The sequence below is a fragment of the Macrotis lagotis genome, chromosome X, assembly GCF_037893015.1.
Source record: "Macrotis lagotis isolate mMagLag1 chromosome X, bilby.v1.9.chrom.fasta, whole genome shotgun sequence".
In the NCBI taxonomy this organism is placed as follows: domain Eukaryota; kingdom Metazoa; phylum Chordata; class Mammalia; order Peramelemorphia; family Peramelidae; genus Macrotis; species Macrotis lagotis.
The window spans coordinates 259,866,292-259,884,259 of NC_133666.1; the positions used below are offsets into that span (position 1 = coordinate 259,866,292).

Below are 17,968 nucleotides of genomic sequence, written 5' to 3' on the forward strand. Positions count from 1 at the left end.
GCATATTAGAATATGGCTTGGCCTGGAATTTCATTGATACAAGGAAATACTAAATGAAACCCCCTCTACCAATGGAGGTCACCACTCTCGTTGCAGCTTGCAGTTTTAAAGAATTGCTTGAACTTGAATTTCCTCAACTGTAAAATGAAGCCATTGGATTAGATGATATCTAGGGTTCTTTCCATGCTAAAATTTAATAGACATCTAACTTCAACTTCCAATGGCTAGATACTTTTAAAAGATTGAAGTTAAAAAACACGTGTTCTCGAAATAAATGTGCACCAAAATACAAACCCCAAAGGGCGCTTTGCTGTTAATTGGGAATTTATTCAAAACTTGCACCCTTCCTTTTGGTGACTTCACTCCTATTTACTGGGAAAACATTTGCAGCAGTAGATGAACAGTGTGTCTACCTGAGCCCCAATGTCCTCACTGGTAAATACCTTCACACCAGAGAGCCTAGATACATATTTGCCTGAGGGACTAGAACAGCTCTGAAGGAATCTTTCAGGTCTCACAAGGAAACACAATATGAAATATGTCCTCCTCCCCCTTCCTCTTACAAACAGTCCCAAGGATGTGTAAGCAGCCATTAAAAAGCTCCTGCTGAATTGAGGAAAATCTTGGGACAAATTTCATTGGAAAAATGTTGCAATATTTTTTTCCCTTTGTTTCATCCTCCCCCTTCTCTCTCTCTCTCTCTCTCTCTCTCTCTCTCTCTCTCTCTCTCTCTCTCTCTCTCTCTCTCTCTCCATAAGGGGGTAGGGGTCAGTCAGGGTTGTAAGGAACACGTATGCACCAAAGATTCAATTTTAGTTGTAACCCCTTTGTTTAACCTTTCTCGATCTCTTTAGCTGAGGAGGGTTTGGGATGAGGAGGCTTTTATTTCTTCAGAGGATAAGAGATGAGTCTAAGCTTTTTCATTTCTTTAGGGATGTCTCAATTCCAAAGAGGATAATCAAGTCTTAGGAATAAGTCACACATAGAAGCAAATGCTCTGCACTGACTTTAGACTGTTCTTCCTCTTTATTTTCATCTCTTTAGAATCCCTGGCTTCCTTCAGGACCCAGAAAAAAATGCTACCTTTTGAAGAAAAACTCTTCCAGTCCTCCTAACTGCTAGAGCTTTTTCCCTCTAAAGTTGTTGCTGTTGTTGTTTTTAATTTTCACTATTTATATCCTTTACATACTGAGCATGTTTTCAATTTGAATATAATCTCCTTTAATTTGGAACTTTGCCCAAATATTTATAGCAGCTCTTTTCTTGAGGCAAAAAAATGGAAATTGAAGGGATATCTGTTAAGTGATGAATGGCTGAACGATTTGTGATATATGATTGTGATAGAACACTATCATGCTATAAGACTGATGAGCTAGGTTCTCTGGAAAGAAAAATCTGGAAAGACTTACATGAACTGAGGCAAAGTGAAATGAGTAGAACCAGTAGAACATGTACACAGTAAGAACAATATTGTAAGATGATCAGCTGCTAATGATCTAGCTATTCTCAGCAATATAATGACCCAAGACAACTACGAAGAGCTCATGATGAAAAATGATAGCCACACCCAGAGAAAGAACTGATGGAGTCTGTGTATAGAGCAAAGAATACTTTTTTAAACTTTATTTTTCTTGGGTTTTTATTCTGATCTATGTTTTCTTTTACAACATGGCTAATATGGAAATATATTTTGCGAGATTTCACATGTGTAAACTATAAAAATGACTTGCCACCTTGATGAGGAGAATGGGGAGGGATAGAGAGAATTTGGAACTCAATTCATTTAAAATTTAAAATTAAATTTAAAATTAAAAAAAAAAAACAAATGTTCCCATCAGTTTAGGAATGGTTGAACAAATTGTGGAATGTGATTTTGATAGAATGTTATTCTTCTATAAGAGATGCTGAGCAGGATGCTCTCAGTAAAACCTGCTGAGGGGAACTTACATGAGCAGATACAATGGGAAATTTACTGTATACTAAGTAACCACAATATTGTAGGATAATCAACTGTAAATGACTTAGCTTTTCTCAGCAATGCTGTGACCCAAGACAATTCTAAAAGATTTGTGATAAAGAAAACTATCCAACCCCAAAGAGGGAATTGATGGTGTCTGAACACAAACTGAAACATACTTTTTGTTTTTCTTGAGGTTTCTTTTTTTTGAGGGGGTTCTATGTTTACTTTCATAACATCACTATTATGGAAATGTTTTTGGATGACTATACATTTTTAACATATCAAATAGCTTGTTTTCTCAATGAGGGGGGTAGGGTGGGAAGAAGAGAGAGAGTTTGGAACTCAGAATTTTAAAATTAATGTTAAAACTTGTTTTACATGTAACCCAGAAAAATAAAATAAAATATTAAAAAATGAACATTGAAAAATATTTTTACATGTAATGGGGAAAAATAAAATACTAAATCAAAATTGAAAAAAAAGAATATAATCTCTTTGAGGGCAAGGACTGTAAGTGCTTAATAAATGTTTATTAATTGATTAATATTTATCTCCTGCTTCCTATTGAATTGGCTATTACTTTCTCATAGCCTCAATATTTTACTTTTCTGTTCCTTTCTTGTGGAAGACTCAACATATTTCCAAATATTTAGAAGAGATGAATAGACATCTATGTGCACACCACTTCTTCTCCTTTCCCCCGCCCATCTTAGGCAGACCTTAGCTTCCTCCACATTTGAGTAGATGGTTCCATGAATTGCTCTAGCCAGAAAACTTCAGCCTCCATTGATTAACTCTTTTTTTTAGGTTTTTGCAAGGCAAATGATGTTAAGTGGCTTGCCCAAGGTCACACAGCTAGGCAATTATTAAGTGTCTGAGACCAGATTTGAACCCAGGTACTCCTGACTCCAGGGCTGGTGCTTTATCCACTGTACCACCTAGCTGGCCCCCATTGATTAACTTTTTTTTTTAGGTTTTTGCAAGGCAAATGGGGTTAAGTGGCTTGCCCAAGGCCACACAGCTAGGTAATTATTAAGTGTCTGAGACCTAATTTGAATCCAGGTACTCCTGACTCCAAGGCTGGTGCTTTATCCACTACGCCACCTAGCCGCCCCTGATTAACTCTTAATAATGTTTTCTGTCTGAGCTTAGCAAGGCTACTCCTTAGATAGCAGATGCAGTACATCATTGGGCTCCTATTCAGTCTTTCCAGTTTGATAGGACCTTTCAAAGCATGTGCCCTGCTTGGATAGACTCGGATAGCCCGAGTCACCTCTAGGTCATGATATGACATAGCAGAGGTATCTTAGTGAAGAAAAAGATATATCATAATATTGTATATAATAGCTATGCATGAATTTGTATACACAAAGTATATACAAATAGTATATACAAGTTCTAATCATCATGCTATAATTATAATGTGCTCTGATTATAATTAAACTAGATAAAATATTATGCAATATATATATTTATACACACCTATACATAGATCCTTTTTTTTTTTTTTTTTTTTTTTAGGTTTTTGCAAGGCAAATGGGGTTAAGTGGCTTACCCAAGCCCACACAGCTGGGTAATTATTAAGTGTCTGAGGTCGGATTTGAACTCAGGTACTCCTCACTCCAGGGCTAGTGCTCTATCCACTGCGCCACCTAGCTGCCCCATATACCTAGATACTTGGATGGAGTTATGATTTTATCAGTGTAGATATTTCATCAGTGAAAATTCCTTCCACTGCTTGTTTCTTGTCTCTTTCCTTTCTCTCCCTTTTTGCATCCTTCCTAGCTCCCTATTTCTTTTTTTTTTTTTTTGCAAGGCAAATGGGGTTAAGTGGCTTGCCCAAGGCCACACAGCTAGGTAATTATTAAGTGTCTGAGGTCGGATTTGAACTCAGGTACTCCTGACTCCAGGGCCAGTGCTCTATCCACTGCACCACCTAGCTGTCCCTCTCCTTATTTCTTCATTAAGAATCTGCCCAATGTATTGGAGTCCTTCCTTTGATTCTTTTAATATCTCAGGAGGCACAGATGCAACCCATAGACCATCTATCTGTTTCATTTTGTTCTTTTTTTAAAAAAAAATTATTGATGCTTTTTGCTTTTATAAATTCTCCTGTGTCCCTCCCTTTTGACCTCTCCCTAAAAATCATCCCCTCTTAATCTTGATATATCATACATATTTTAGATAATGTCTCTTAGACTTTTTTTTTGTGTGAGAAAACCGCCACTGGTAACATGTTGTAGCACACCTATCTCTATTGTACTCCTTTCTATTGCCTTTTCATTTATGTACATTATTATTATTGGGATTCTGTTGGCCCATGATTTATAGCCAGAAACCTCATTGAAAATGATATTGGTATTAAAGAAATAGGTTTTTGGAGAAGTGGAAACTTTAGAACTGCTCACCTCTTGCCTTTTCAAATATCCAAACCATTTTCTTTCTCCTGCTAAATTCTGAACTTAAATTGGTGTTCATTTGCAGACTCAACCTAGTTGCATAGGACACTTTTCACGGTGTACATTAATATTTTGGCAATTTAAAGAAATCAACTCTGTTTTTCTAATATGAGTTATTAGAATCATAGCTCTGGAACTAGAAAGGAACCTGGGTCATTTGTTCAGAGGATCTCATTATAGATGGGGTGCAGAAAGATTAAGTGAATTGATTAATGTTGTGTAAGAGTTAAGTGGGACATCTAGGATAGTTTCATTGTTAAGTCATTTTTAGTAGCATACAACTTTCTGTTACCCCATTTGGTAGAGACACTGGAGTGTTTCACCATTTCCTTCTCCAGTTCACTTTTGGATGAAGCAAACAAGGTTAAACCACTTGCCCAGGATCATACAATTAGTAAATATCTGAGATCAGAATTGAACTCAGGAAAAAGAGTATTTCTGACCCATAGTCCAGTACTTTGCACTATGGCGCCACCTAGCTGCTCTGGGATTAGTTGACATGATCTCTTGGTCATCATCACTGATTTCAAGACAGAGAGGCTTTGAAGTGTTATGAGGCTCATTGCAATTCTTATAATAGCATACTGGATAAAGTACCAGAGCTGTCTTTAGGAAAATCTGGTTCAAGTCTCCCCTTGGAGATATTAGACTGTCACCTTTAAGATTCCTTTTAGGTCTAAATCTTTGATTCTATTTTCTTTTCTTTTTTTTTTTTTTTCCAGTGAATTACTGAATACTTTTATTCTGCACATAGATGCCACTAAAGCTGACCTGTGGGCTGCACCACAAGTATATGGCTCTGCACATTAACACTGGGGGCAAGGGTGAGAACAGATCATTCTAGCCCAGTCACAAGATGATAAGGACCAAATGATCAGGTACAGTCTCTGATAAGACAGTTCTAATGAAGTAATGAGAACAACACAGAAAGGTGGGAGAGGGGGTGAAGTTAGGTAGCAGAGGCCCCCATCCCCAAAACAAAACTGGTCTACTACTTAGTGCTGCCCATTCTTTGGAGAAGGACTTCTACAGAGGTGACTGTCACTACTAGCTCTGAGGCTTCATGGCCATGGAGCTTACTTGGCCTGAGGGTTTCTGAAGTTCCTTCCAGTGAATTTAGCCTTGATGCCCAGCTCTTACACAATTCTGGTTATACTTGGCCAAACGCTCAGATTGGCAGGGGGCCCTAGTCTTGATCTTCCCAGTGTAGAGACCTACCACCAGGTCTGCAATGAAGGTATCTTCAGTCTCCCCAGAATGATGAGAAACCATTACTGCCCACCCATTGGATGTGGCCAGCTTGCATGCCTGGAGAGATTCAGTCACAGAGCCAATCTGGTTCTCTTTGAACAGGAGGCAGTTGCAAGCTTTCTCATTCACAGTCTTTTCAATGCCCTTGGTATTGGTCACTGTGAGATCATCCCCTACAACTTGGATGTCTGCAGTTTCCGTAAAATTCTTCCAAGCTTCCCAATCATCCTGGTCAAAGATCTTCAAACTGGATAGTCCCGGATAAAGCTCTTGTAGAGGTCCTCAAGCTTGGCAGATGAGATATATCTGTTGTGATGATCAGGAGATTTGAAGTCCAAGTCATATTTCCCAGATCGGAAGAATTCAGAGGCAGCAACATCCATGCCAATAACAACCTTGTCAGTATAGTCAGCCTTGCCAATCACTTCCTTCAGCAGCTCCAGAGCTTCTTTATTCTCCAGGATGTTTGGAGCAAAACCACCTTCATATCCTACATTGGTGGCATCCCATCCATATTTCTTCTTAATCACATTCTTCAGTGGTAGACCTCAGCTCCAATGCTCATGGCCTCCTTGAAGTTTACTGCTCCAACAGGAAGGAGCATGAAGTCCTGCATTGCTAGCTTGTTACCAGCATGGGAGCCACCACTGATCACATTGAAGGCTGGAACTGGCAGGATGACTTCTTCATTGCCTGAAAGGTCAGAAATATGGTGGAACAAGGAGACATCTTTCTTAGCAGTCCCGGCTTTACAAACAGCCAGAGACACTCCCGATATGGCATTTGCTCCAAATTTAGATTTATTCTCAGAGCCATCCATCTCTATCATCAATTTGTCCATCCTCTCCTGCTCCACAACATTCAGTTTCTTGCTAATCAGGGTTGAGGCAATAGTTTTATTGATGTGCTCAACCACTTTTGAGACACCTTTCTCCATATAGTGGGTCTTATCATTGTCTTGGAGCTCCAGGGCTTCATGGATGCCAGTAAAGCCCCATTGGGCACAGCAGCTCTGAAGAGATCAACTTCAACGGTGGGGTTTCCATGAGAGTCAAAGCTCTCTCTTACGATGATCTTTACAATCGACATGTTGAGTTTCTGGATGGGGATTATTCCTCTGGGTTCAGAGAATAGAGCCAGAGGGCTGATTCAATTTTCTTTGAATAGGATCATTTGGAGAACCTCATCCTCAAAAGAAGATTCATCTCTTATTTGAATCTCATCTAAGATATCTTGGGTAATGATGATAAATGGCTTTTGAGAACACATTTTCATGTTTGTCATTTTAAAGTTGTTTTGCAGTTGTGTCCAACTCTTTGTGACCCAGTTTGGGGTTTACTTGGCAAAGATATTAGATTGGCTTGCCATTTCCTTCTCCAATTCATTTTATAGATAAGGAAATTGAGGCAAACACGGTTAAGTGACTTGCCCAGGATCACACAACTAGAAGGTGTCCAAGGTCAGATTTGTACTCAGGAAAAGGAATATTCTTGAGTCCAGTTTTAGCCACCATGCCACCTAGTTACCCATTTTCATGCTTGTACTGTTGAACAATACTATAGTTGGAGTCATATCTGTCATATGGTCTTGTATGATTTTGGTATATGTACAAGAGGCATCCTGTATGGATACAGCCTTTGAGGTTATATTTTGCCTTATTGGGTAAAAATGCGTTCTTGAAGTCAATAAACAATATATACTAGAATCTTACAATTTTTTTTATTCCTCAGTCAATTATGTGACTATAAAAATAAAGTCCACCATAAAAAAATAACTTGCAAAGGCCTAGTTGTTTCCCTTTCATAAGAAAGGAGTATATGGGTTAGTAATTGCTGCTTTTTTCATTTGACTGTTGTCTTTGTGTGCATGTATGTATGTGTTATAGCCTTTTATCCTCTTTTGGCTCACAAGTGATCTTTTATACTTGGCTCCCTCCCCACTTGAGAGACTGAAAATCGAGGTGCTTTTAACATTATATCCTTTCTAGGACAGTCTTCTGTATAATCTAGCCCAGAAAATCTTCTCTACTTCATCACTACTAGAAGAGTATGAATATGCTGGTTCTACTATGCATGCTGATCAGAATGTGTTCAATCATTTTAAATTGAATTCAACTCTGTGTGATTCCTTTTATGGATTTTCTTGGCAAAGATATTTGAATAGTTTGCCATTTCTTTCTCCAGCTCATTTTTACACATGTGGAAACTGAAGACAGTGTTAAGTGACTTGCCCAGTGTCACATAGCTAGTAAGTTTTGAAGTCGAATTTGAACTCAGGTTTTCCTGACTCCAGGTCAGGCCTTCTGACCATTATACCTTCCACCTGGCCTGCTGATTGGGAATGGACTATGAAAAAATAGGCAGCTTGTTCAATTTAGTATCTATTTGTTGCCCTAGCACTTTCTGCTAAAGATGTTTTCAGGATAATATGTTTTCTGCATTTCTTTTTTTTAATGGTATTTTATTTTTCTATTTGCATGTAAAGATATTTTAAGATTCATTTTAAGAGAATTTTGAGTTTCAGTTTTTTCCCTCCCTCCCTTAATTCCCTCCTCTCTAAAACAGTAAGCAATTTGATATAGGCTGTATATGTGCAATTATGTAAAATGTATTTCCATATTAGTTATGTTGTAAAAGATCAAAAGGAAACTCATACACATAGACACACAGTGAAAAACAATATGCTTTGATTTGCATTCAGAATCTAGGTGTTTTTTCTCTGGATGTGGACAGCACTTTTAATCAGTAGTCCTATGGAACTGTTTTGGATCACTATATTGCTGAGAATAGCTAAGTGACTCATAATATCATTATGCAATATTACTCTTACTGTGTACAGTGTTTTCCTGATTCTGCTCAATTCACTTTGATTCAGGTTATGTAAGTTCTTCCAGTTTTTTCTGAAATTAGCCTGCTCACCAATTCTTGTGGCACAATTGTATTCCATTATAATCATATACTCAACTTTGTTTATCATTGCCCACTTTAACCATCCCCTCAATTTCCAATTTTTTGATATCACAAAAAGAGCTACTATAAATAGATTTTTTTTTGGTAAAATAGGATCTTCTCCCCTCCCTTTTTAAAATTCCTTTTAGGATACAGTTCTAGTAGTGGTATTGTTGGATCAAGGGAAACACACAGTTTGATTGCCTTAGGTTCACAGTTTGGAACATAATTCCAAATTGCTCTTCAGAATTGTTGGATAAGTTCACAACTCTACTAACAGTGCATCAGTGTCCCTATTTTCCTACATCTCTTCCAACATTTATTATTTTCCTTTTCTGTCATATTAGTCAATCTGATAGGTATGAGGTAGTACTTCAGAATTGCTTTAATTTGCATTTCTGTAATCAGTAATAATTCAGAGCATTTTTTCCATATAGATAACTTTGATTTCATAGTCTGAAAACTACTTATTCATATCTTTTGACCATTTTTAGTCTTGTAATAAGACTTGTAGTCTAATAAATTTGATGCACTTCTCTATATATTTGTGAAATGAAGCCTATATCAAAAATACTATCTGAAAAATTATTTCCTAGCTTTTTGCTTTCTTTTTTAGTTATACTGGTTTCATTGAAAAACTTTTTAAATTTAATATAATCAAATAATCCATTTTACATCTTGTGATGCTCTCTGTCTCTTGCTTGATTATAAATTCTTTCCTTCTCTATAGATCTGACAATTTTACTATTTCTTACTCTTCTAATTTGTTAAGGATTTCACCTTGTCTAAAACTCATGTCTAAAACATGTATCCATTTAGATACTGGTCTATACCTAGTTTCTGCCATACTGTTTTCCAAGTAGCTTTGTCAGATAGTAAGTTCTTGATTCTCAAGCTTGGATCTTTGGATTTATCAAACACTAAATCACTATGACCATTTACTGCTGCTTGTGTACACTGCTTGTGTACCCAATCTATTCTATTCTATTGCCCCAACACTCTATTTCTTAGTCAGTACTAGATAGTTTTGATAATTAGCACTTAATAATATAGTTTGAGATCTGATAGAGCTAGGACACTTTCTTTCACATTTTCAAATTCTGCATTTTCTTGTTAAACTCTTATAATAAAAGAGCATTTGATGCAAATAACTGATAGTTATTATCTGTATTTAAAGGTAATAAGAAACTTCATTTCATAGGGGTTCCTATCTGGTTTAGTGACCCAAAGGGTAGTTTTTCCAGTCTTCAAATAGTCAGGAGCTATTACTTGAATTGAACAGGGTTATGCCAGCTAGAAAAGGAGAGAGAAGGTCAGGTTTATTTCACTTTGAATATATTATGAATCATTGTTTTCTCTGGTGCAGCAGTCAGTTAGGGAACTCTTTACTATCTCAAATAGCCAGCCCTCTAGCCTTGAGACATACATTGACTGAATCTGACCTCAGAGTTCCCCTGTGGTTAACCAGAGACAGACAGGGAATGTGTGGGGATGCTCTTATATCCACCCTGCATGTGTTAAACTTAATAAAACAGACCTCTGTATACATAGATAAATGTAGCTTGCACGTTAACATCCTTTGTAGAAGATGAAGCAGACAAAAATATTTGATTAAAAAAAATTACTCTTGGGTGCAGAACATTGTGCAAGGAGGGGCCAAGGAAGATACAAAAGTGCAGTTCCTACCCTCATGGAGCTTAGAGCCTAAGAAAGAGTTACTGCACATACTAAAATAACTATAATACAAGATAACATATGGCTAGGGTATAAAAGAGATATTATGAAAAGTCAGAAATCAGAAAGGTCAGTATTAACTGAAAATATCAGAGACAGCTTCATGGACAATGTGGCATTTCAGTTGAGTTTTAAAGTACAAATTTTAAAGTCAGAATAGGGAAGGACATTCCACTGCTGAGCCCTTATGGAGCATGTTGACTAGTTTACCTCAAGTCCTAAGTTCATGGAAGGGAGAAATATGAGAGAAAATGGGAAATAGGATGGTGCCAGATTATGGGGACTTTTGATCGTGAGCTTTGAATATCTTCTATTGAGTCAAGTGCAAACTGTTTTGGAGTAGAAAGCTATCATAGGCTTTTGAGCAGAAGAGTGATTGATATAAGTATATTTTGCTTGAGGAATGAAGATGAAATGCAGTGGGAAGAAGAAGAGGTGCAAAGACTTAGTAGGAGATTTTTATAATAGGCCAGATGGGCAGCAATGAGGGCAGTGGGAGTAGAGATGAGGGGACAAATTTGAGAAATACTGCATAGGGAGAAGGAACAAGATGGTAACTGATTAGATATGAGATATGAGGGAGAAGGAAAAATAAAAATGATATTTCAGAAATGGAAAACTGAGAGAAAGGTGTTAAGAAAAACAGAAAGGTCAGAATAAGGAAGCATCTTTTTGGAGGAAAGAAAAATAGACTCAGTTTGGAAAACATTGAATTTGAAGTACTCATGAGAATCCAGATACAAATGCCCTATAGATATAAATGTGAAGTCTTGAGCTCAGGAGAGAAGTCACATCTGGAGACACAATTTTGGGTGTCACTGCCAAGTAGAAACAGTAGTTGAAGCTTGACTCAAATTCAGTATTCATATTTTCATCTCCTCTTCTGTATCCTATACCCAAGTCGTAGCTGGCAGTCAGAAAGAAATGTTCTTATCAGACCTTCAGGTAGCTGCCATTTCTGTAATTTGTGAAGAAGTAACATAGGCATTTCTTATCATCTCCCTGTCCTCTAGCATGACTACAGAAAGATCCATAGGGCAAGACTAGAAGCCAGTTCTAAGTTGATTTAAGTCTTGAAGTTTTTAATCTGTTCATAAGTTTATGCATTTTTTTAAGGAAGGAAAAGAATGGGCAGAAGATTGAAATATCTGTCTATTCCTTTCCTGTTTTGTAATAAACTGGAGTAAAATAGGGTGATTTTTATTCAACATCAGTTCTCCCCTAATATATTGATTATTTCCAAGTCCATAGTTCTCAAGGGGTAATTATCCAGCCTGAGGTATCATATTTAAGCTCTTTAAAAATCTTTAAGGACTATATAATGCTAACTATTATTACAACTTCTTTTTCCAACAAATGACCTGACCAGGTCAGAATAAAACAGATATGATTTAAAAAAAAAAAAAGCAAAATGCATTGATTTAGAATACAAAGTAAATAAAGAAAAGTCTTCTCCCCTCTTATACATATGAGGATGTATTCTCCCACAAATTTCCATGTCACTAGTAGAAGAGGGATTACTTATAGCCTGGTTGATTATAATTTCTAGAGTTGTTTCCCAGTTAGAATATTTCTCTGCCTCCAAATTGCCACTTGCTACTTCCTTATGGAACTACTGATGTCATTTGCTGGGCTGCTTTTTTCCAATGAGCTACCATCTGCTGCCTCTTTGTTACAGACATTTGCTACTTCTCCATTGACTTTCAGATGCTATTTGGCTTCTCTTCTTTTGTTGTTTTTCAATCATTTTCAATCATGTCTGACTCTTCGTGGTCTCATTTTGGAGTTTTCTTGGCAAAGATACTAGAGTGTTTTGCCATTTCCTTCTCCAATTCATTTTACAGATGAGGAAGCTGAGGCAAACAGGGTTAAGTGACTTGTCCATGGTCACGTAGCTAGTAAGTTTATGAGATCAGATTTGAATTCAGGAAAATGAACCTTCCTGACTCTAGCCCAAGTATGCTATCCACTCTGCCATTAACAAAAAACTTCCAAGATAAGTTTATAATTTTGTGTCTAACTTACAAGGTTATTTGGACTGGAATGAGTACATTTTTTTCTAAAGCACATTTAGGCTGAATATTAGGAAAAACTTCCTAACAATTGGAGCTATCTGAAGGGGGAATGTACTATTTAATTGCCCACATTGAAGGATTTCAAAGTGAGACTACCTTGTTGGGTAGGCTATTTCAAGGTGCAAGCTAAGCTAGATGAATTCTAAGGTCCCTTCAAGTTCCATAATTTTATGTGTAATTATGTGATTTTAATTTCAATCATGCTCCTAGCTGCTTATCCCCAATTCCAAGCTTGGAGCTTCATTTAGCAATAGTGGAGAAAAGGGTACAAGTATTGACCTCTGTCCTTCATTCTTGCAGCTGATCCCAAGTTCCTTTTCCTCTATCATCTAATGAGATTAAGAAATCAATTATTTGCATCAAAGTGTACTATTCCAAATTCAAAGGTACAAATTTCCACAGAAAAATAATTCTGGGGAGTAGAAAGGAAGGGACGGTGGATTGAATTGTCTTTAGCTTTTGCTTGATTTCTTGATTCTTGTATGCTTAGGAATACGCTAGTTTACATGAATTATTTGATAGTTTCTATTGTGATCATACTTTATTGGAAGCAATGAAACCAAACACTTTAAAAATAAAGTTTTCAGACATATAGAAAGAATTTTTCAGGCATATTTTTAATCATCTACTCATCATTTTTCTTTTCACATAACTACAACTGGAAGATCAAGATCATTGAGAGTTGGTATTAAATTGTTTTTGCTTCCATTGTTTGATTATATTTACTTTGTTTTAATTCATGCTTTTGGTCTGTGAATAAAGACATTTGAACAGAGAAAAGTAGCTAAGTCTATGAGAGTTGCAAATGAAAGGTTAGCATGATGATATAAAAATAACATTAAAGTTATTAATCAGTTGTCTTAGGTGTCTGTCTTCCTAGCATCTTATGAAATAACTGAGAAAATGAAAATTCTGGCAGTTTTAGCCAAACTAGAAAGGTTTTGAGTACAAGCCTTGTGATAGACTGCCTATATCTCATTCAAGAGCTAGCCTCACTAAGTTCATTGTTATTCAGTCATTCTAGTTATGCTGACCTCTTTATGACTTCATTTGGGTTTTCTTGACTGGAATGATCTACCATTTCCTTCTCCAGATCATTTTACAGATGATGAAACTGAGACAACTGAGTTAAGTGACTTGTTCAGAGTCACACAGCTAGTAAGTATCTGAGGCTGAATTTGAACTCACAAAGATAAGTCTTCCTGACTCCATGTCCAGCACTCTTATCCTCCTAGCTGCCCTAAAAACAACTTGTTCAGGATTGTACAACTAGTTAATATGTGAGACTGGATTTGAACTCAGACCTTCCTAGCTCCAGGTCTGGTTCTCTATCCACTGAGCCATCAGTTGCCTGGAAAAGAGAGTAATTTCAGAGAGACTCACAAATATTGTTGAGTATGGTCAAGAACGGTTGTGAGCTACATATTTAGGGCAACAAAATCATGGCTTCTGAAGTAATAGTAACTCACATTTATGTAGGGAGATTGAAATTTTCACTGACCAAAATAGTAGACTTTGCTGCCAACAGATATGAATAAAGACCAAAATTCAGAGTAGATGTTTGAAGAACACAGTCTTTGCCTCTGTTTTTTGTTCTGGCTCAAGGTAATTTGCATGTATAGAGAAGTTCTTCAGGGAGTGTAAAACTGATAGAATCGCAGGTACTATCTATAAATAAAGACTGATCTGCCCCCCTCCTATAAGACAATGGGTTGAAAATGAAAGTCATAGTCTTCATCTTGGGCCCTCCATTTAACTTTTCTTAACTGGATAGGGTATCTATGACTGAAGAGCTGTTAATCCATCCTTTTCACGGAGATCTTTGAGTCATAATACCCTAGCAACTGAAGCTGAGATGACTTTATTGATGCTGAAGAGACGAACTTAAAAGGTAGTAGCAGAGAGCAATACCCAGAAGAGAAAAAAGTGAAACTAGCAGAGCAATGTGCCAATGGAGACACTGCTCAGATAGCAGAAAAAGGATAGCATAGCCTCTCAGAGACCTTGTGCTTATAAGGAGCAGACCCAATAAGCCCAGTAGAAGCAGCAGCCCAGTAAAGGAACAGGTCTAAGGAGAGCAGGATGACATTTCCATCAGATATCAGGGTTCTGCAGCATCAGAGATGAGAATGTCTCTTTTCATGTGTTTCCCATGTAACAACACTTTATGTGTGATGCCTATAAATACTTGTACTGCAGTAATAGCATGTATATTTATTGATTTTCTAGGGGAGTATTCTATGCAAACGTCTGAATGCCATGGATGACTAGAGAAAAAGTAAACACACTAGTGTGGGCTCATGGGATATCATTTCAATGAATGTGGATCTCTAGAGTAGTTTCAACCAGGGTAGCCAGTCTGGGAACCCCATGTATGAGAGAAAGATGTTACAAATGATTCATTGAGCGTGAGTTTTAAATTTCATGGGGCACTTTTTCCCTAAAACCTCCTTGAAATGGCAGAATATGTTTCTCTCTTACAAATGAGAAACCTGAGATCCAGAGCTCCTAAATGAATTACTCATAGCTGCAAAGCTAGGGAGTATCAGAGTTGGGATTTGAATTCCATGGTTAGGTGTACTTTCCACTTTACCATTCTGCATCAAGTGCTACTGTTTAGAAGAATATTCATAATAATAACTTTTATGTAATCATTACTCTGTGCTAGGCACTTTGCCAAGAACTTTATAAGTATTATCATAATATTATTTTTCGAGGTTCAGTTCAAATTCCACCTCTTCAAGGAGGTCATTTTAGAGATGAGGAATCTGAGGCAAATAGAAGTTAAGTGACTTACCCTTACACAACTAGTAAATGTATGAAGTCAGATTTGAATTGAAGTCTTTCTGAATCCAGGATCAGCATTCTATTACTGTACTACCTAGTTATCACTAATTACACTTTCTTTCTTTCTTTCTTTCTTTCTTTCTTTCTTTCTTTCTTTCTTTCTTTCTTTCTTTCTTTCTTTCTTTCTTTCTTTCTTTCTTCCTTCCTTCCTTCCTTCCTTCCCTCCTTCTTTTCTTTCTTCCTTCCTTCCTTCCTTCCTTCCTTCCTTCCTTCCTTCCTTCCTTCCTTCCTTTCTTCTTTCTTTCTTTCTTTCTTTCTTTCTTTCTTTCTTTCTTTCTTTCTTTTTTCTTCCTTCCTTCCTTCCTTCCTTCCTTCCTTCCTTCCTTCCTTCCTTCCTTCCTTCCTTCCTTTCTTTCTTTCTTTCTTTCTTTCTTTCTTTCTTTCTTTCTTTCTTTCTTTCTTTCTTTCTTTCTTTCTTTCTTTCTTTCTTTCTTTCTTTCTTTCTTTCTTTCTTTCTTTCTTTCTTTTTGTTTTTTGCAAGGCAAATGGGGTTAAGTGGCTTGGCCAAGACCACACAGCTAGGTCTGAGGCCGAATTTGAACTCAAGTACTCCTGACTCCAGGCCAGTGTTCTATCCACTGCGCCACCTAGCTACCCCAAAACACTTATTTTCAGGAAAAAAAGATATATATGTAAATTTTATTTTTCTTTTTGGGGGTAGGTCTGAACTTGAGATTTTATAAGTATAGCTAGCACTAGAAGTATGGGCAACTGTTTTACAACTTGCCTGGGCACTGCCAGGGCATGAACCCAAGTTAGACTGACTCAAAGATGGTATATATGTATATATAATTACTTATTATTTCAAGTACAGATGATTCTTAATTTGCAACTGGGTTGTATTCTAGATGTTCCTTTAAACATTAGTTGTTTGGAGTTCAGCATGCTCAGGTCAGGTTCCCCTGCACAAAACTGATGATGCTATTCTTCTGTTCAAAACCCTTCAGTGACTGTCTCTCTGTCTGTCTCTGTCTCTCTCTCTCTCTCTCACACACACAGACACATGTGGAGACACAGACACACAGACACAGACACATACACACACTCACACACACACACTCACACACACATCATTTTAAATTAATTGAAGCCCTACTTTGGACTGTTCACCACTGGTCCCTGTGTTTGACACTTCTGTTCTACAGAATGTTGGAAGCTCTTGACTTAGAGTTTGGGTAGCAATGTTGGGCACAGTCTCTTATAGCTACAATGGATAACATCACTCCATTCTTCCCTTAAGTTTGCCTGTTTCTGATTCCTAGCATACAGCATTCTCCCTTCCATTTCTGTGTCTTAGCTTAAGCTATCTTCAATACCTGATTTTCTTTTCCTCTTCACCTTTTACTCTTGGAATGACTAGTTCCCTTCAAGGTTTTCGATATCACCTCCTTAAAGAGTCCTTTGATAATTCTTCCAATTATTTAGGTTCTTTCCCAATTACTGCATAATTATTTTATTGGTATTATATATATATATATATATACACATATATGAATTGTACATATCTTTATATATGTATTTTTTTAGGCTTTTGCAAGGCAAATGGGGTCAAGTGGCTTGCCCAAGGCTACACAGCTAGATAATTATTAAGTGTCTGAGACCGGATTTGAACCCAGGTACTCCTGACTCCAGGGCTGGTGCTTTATCCACTACGCCACCTAGCTACCCCTATATATGTATTTTTAATATACCTTTTTTAGTTTTACTTTTTTGCTTTTTGTAAGGCAATGGGATTAAGTGACTTTCCCAAGGTCATACAGTGTCTGGGGGCAGATGAACTTAGATCCTCCTGACTCCAGTGCTGATGCTCTATTCACTGTACTACCTATCTGCCCCTTATGCCTTTATTTTTATCTTGATTTACTTCTCAGTTGTGCCCCCTTTCCAATTTCCTATTAAACTCCTTGAGGTAAAAAACAATCTCACTTTCACATTTTTATTCCAGATTCTAGCACTTACATGATAAGTACTTAATAAATGTTTTTGATTGATTATTATTGCCTAGTATAAAGATATTTACACAGTAGGGCTTCAGTCAAGTTTAATTGATATAATGGGCTATGCAAATGCTTTAGTATGGGCCATTGCTACTTTCTGTGACTGGGGCAGTGGGAGAAGAGCCAGATGTTCATCTGATTGTTAATAATAGTGAAAATCTTGTTTGAAGCACAGCATGGTTGGGAGTACTAGACAGTAAAGACTTTGGAATAGAGTGATGGAACCATCTAAAAGCATAGTTGCCTCCTTAATAAGAGGAATTATTGCTGATTGAACTAGCTATAGGAATAACATAAACTATTCATGTCCAGCTCAATGGAGGGGAGCATAGCTCCTTATCTTCAGGTATATAAGAAAGAAATGCATATTAAATGACAAATTATTGGAGAAAATCTCAGATTTTGCTCCAAAACTTACCCCATCTAAACCATCTTATTTAGTGGAATGACTTTTTTTTTTTTATCTAGGTCGAATTTTACTCTAGTCAACTAGTAAAGCTTATAAAGAGTCAGCCAAGTGTGAGTCTTTTCTCTAGATTGCCCCAGGTGGTGATAATGTTTGTCCTTTGTTCTCAAAGAAGATCATGACATCAGCTGAATTGAACTTGAGTGAGGGGAGAGTTGTTCTAAGTCACCAGCTGCATTTTCTCCTCTGGAGCCATCTGGGTCCAATGACCAGACATGAATCAGGACTACT

The 17,968-nt window shown here is 37.1% G+C and overlaps 1 pseudogene; it reads right to left on the bottom strand.

Moving 5' to 3' along the window:
- Window positions 1-5,495: 5,495 nt before the first annotated feature.
- On the bottom strand, window positions 5,496-6,759 carry LOC141502730 (alpha-enolase pseudogene; annotated as a pseudogene).
- Between the last annotated feature and the right edge of the window lie 11,209 nt (window positions 6,760-17,968).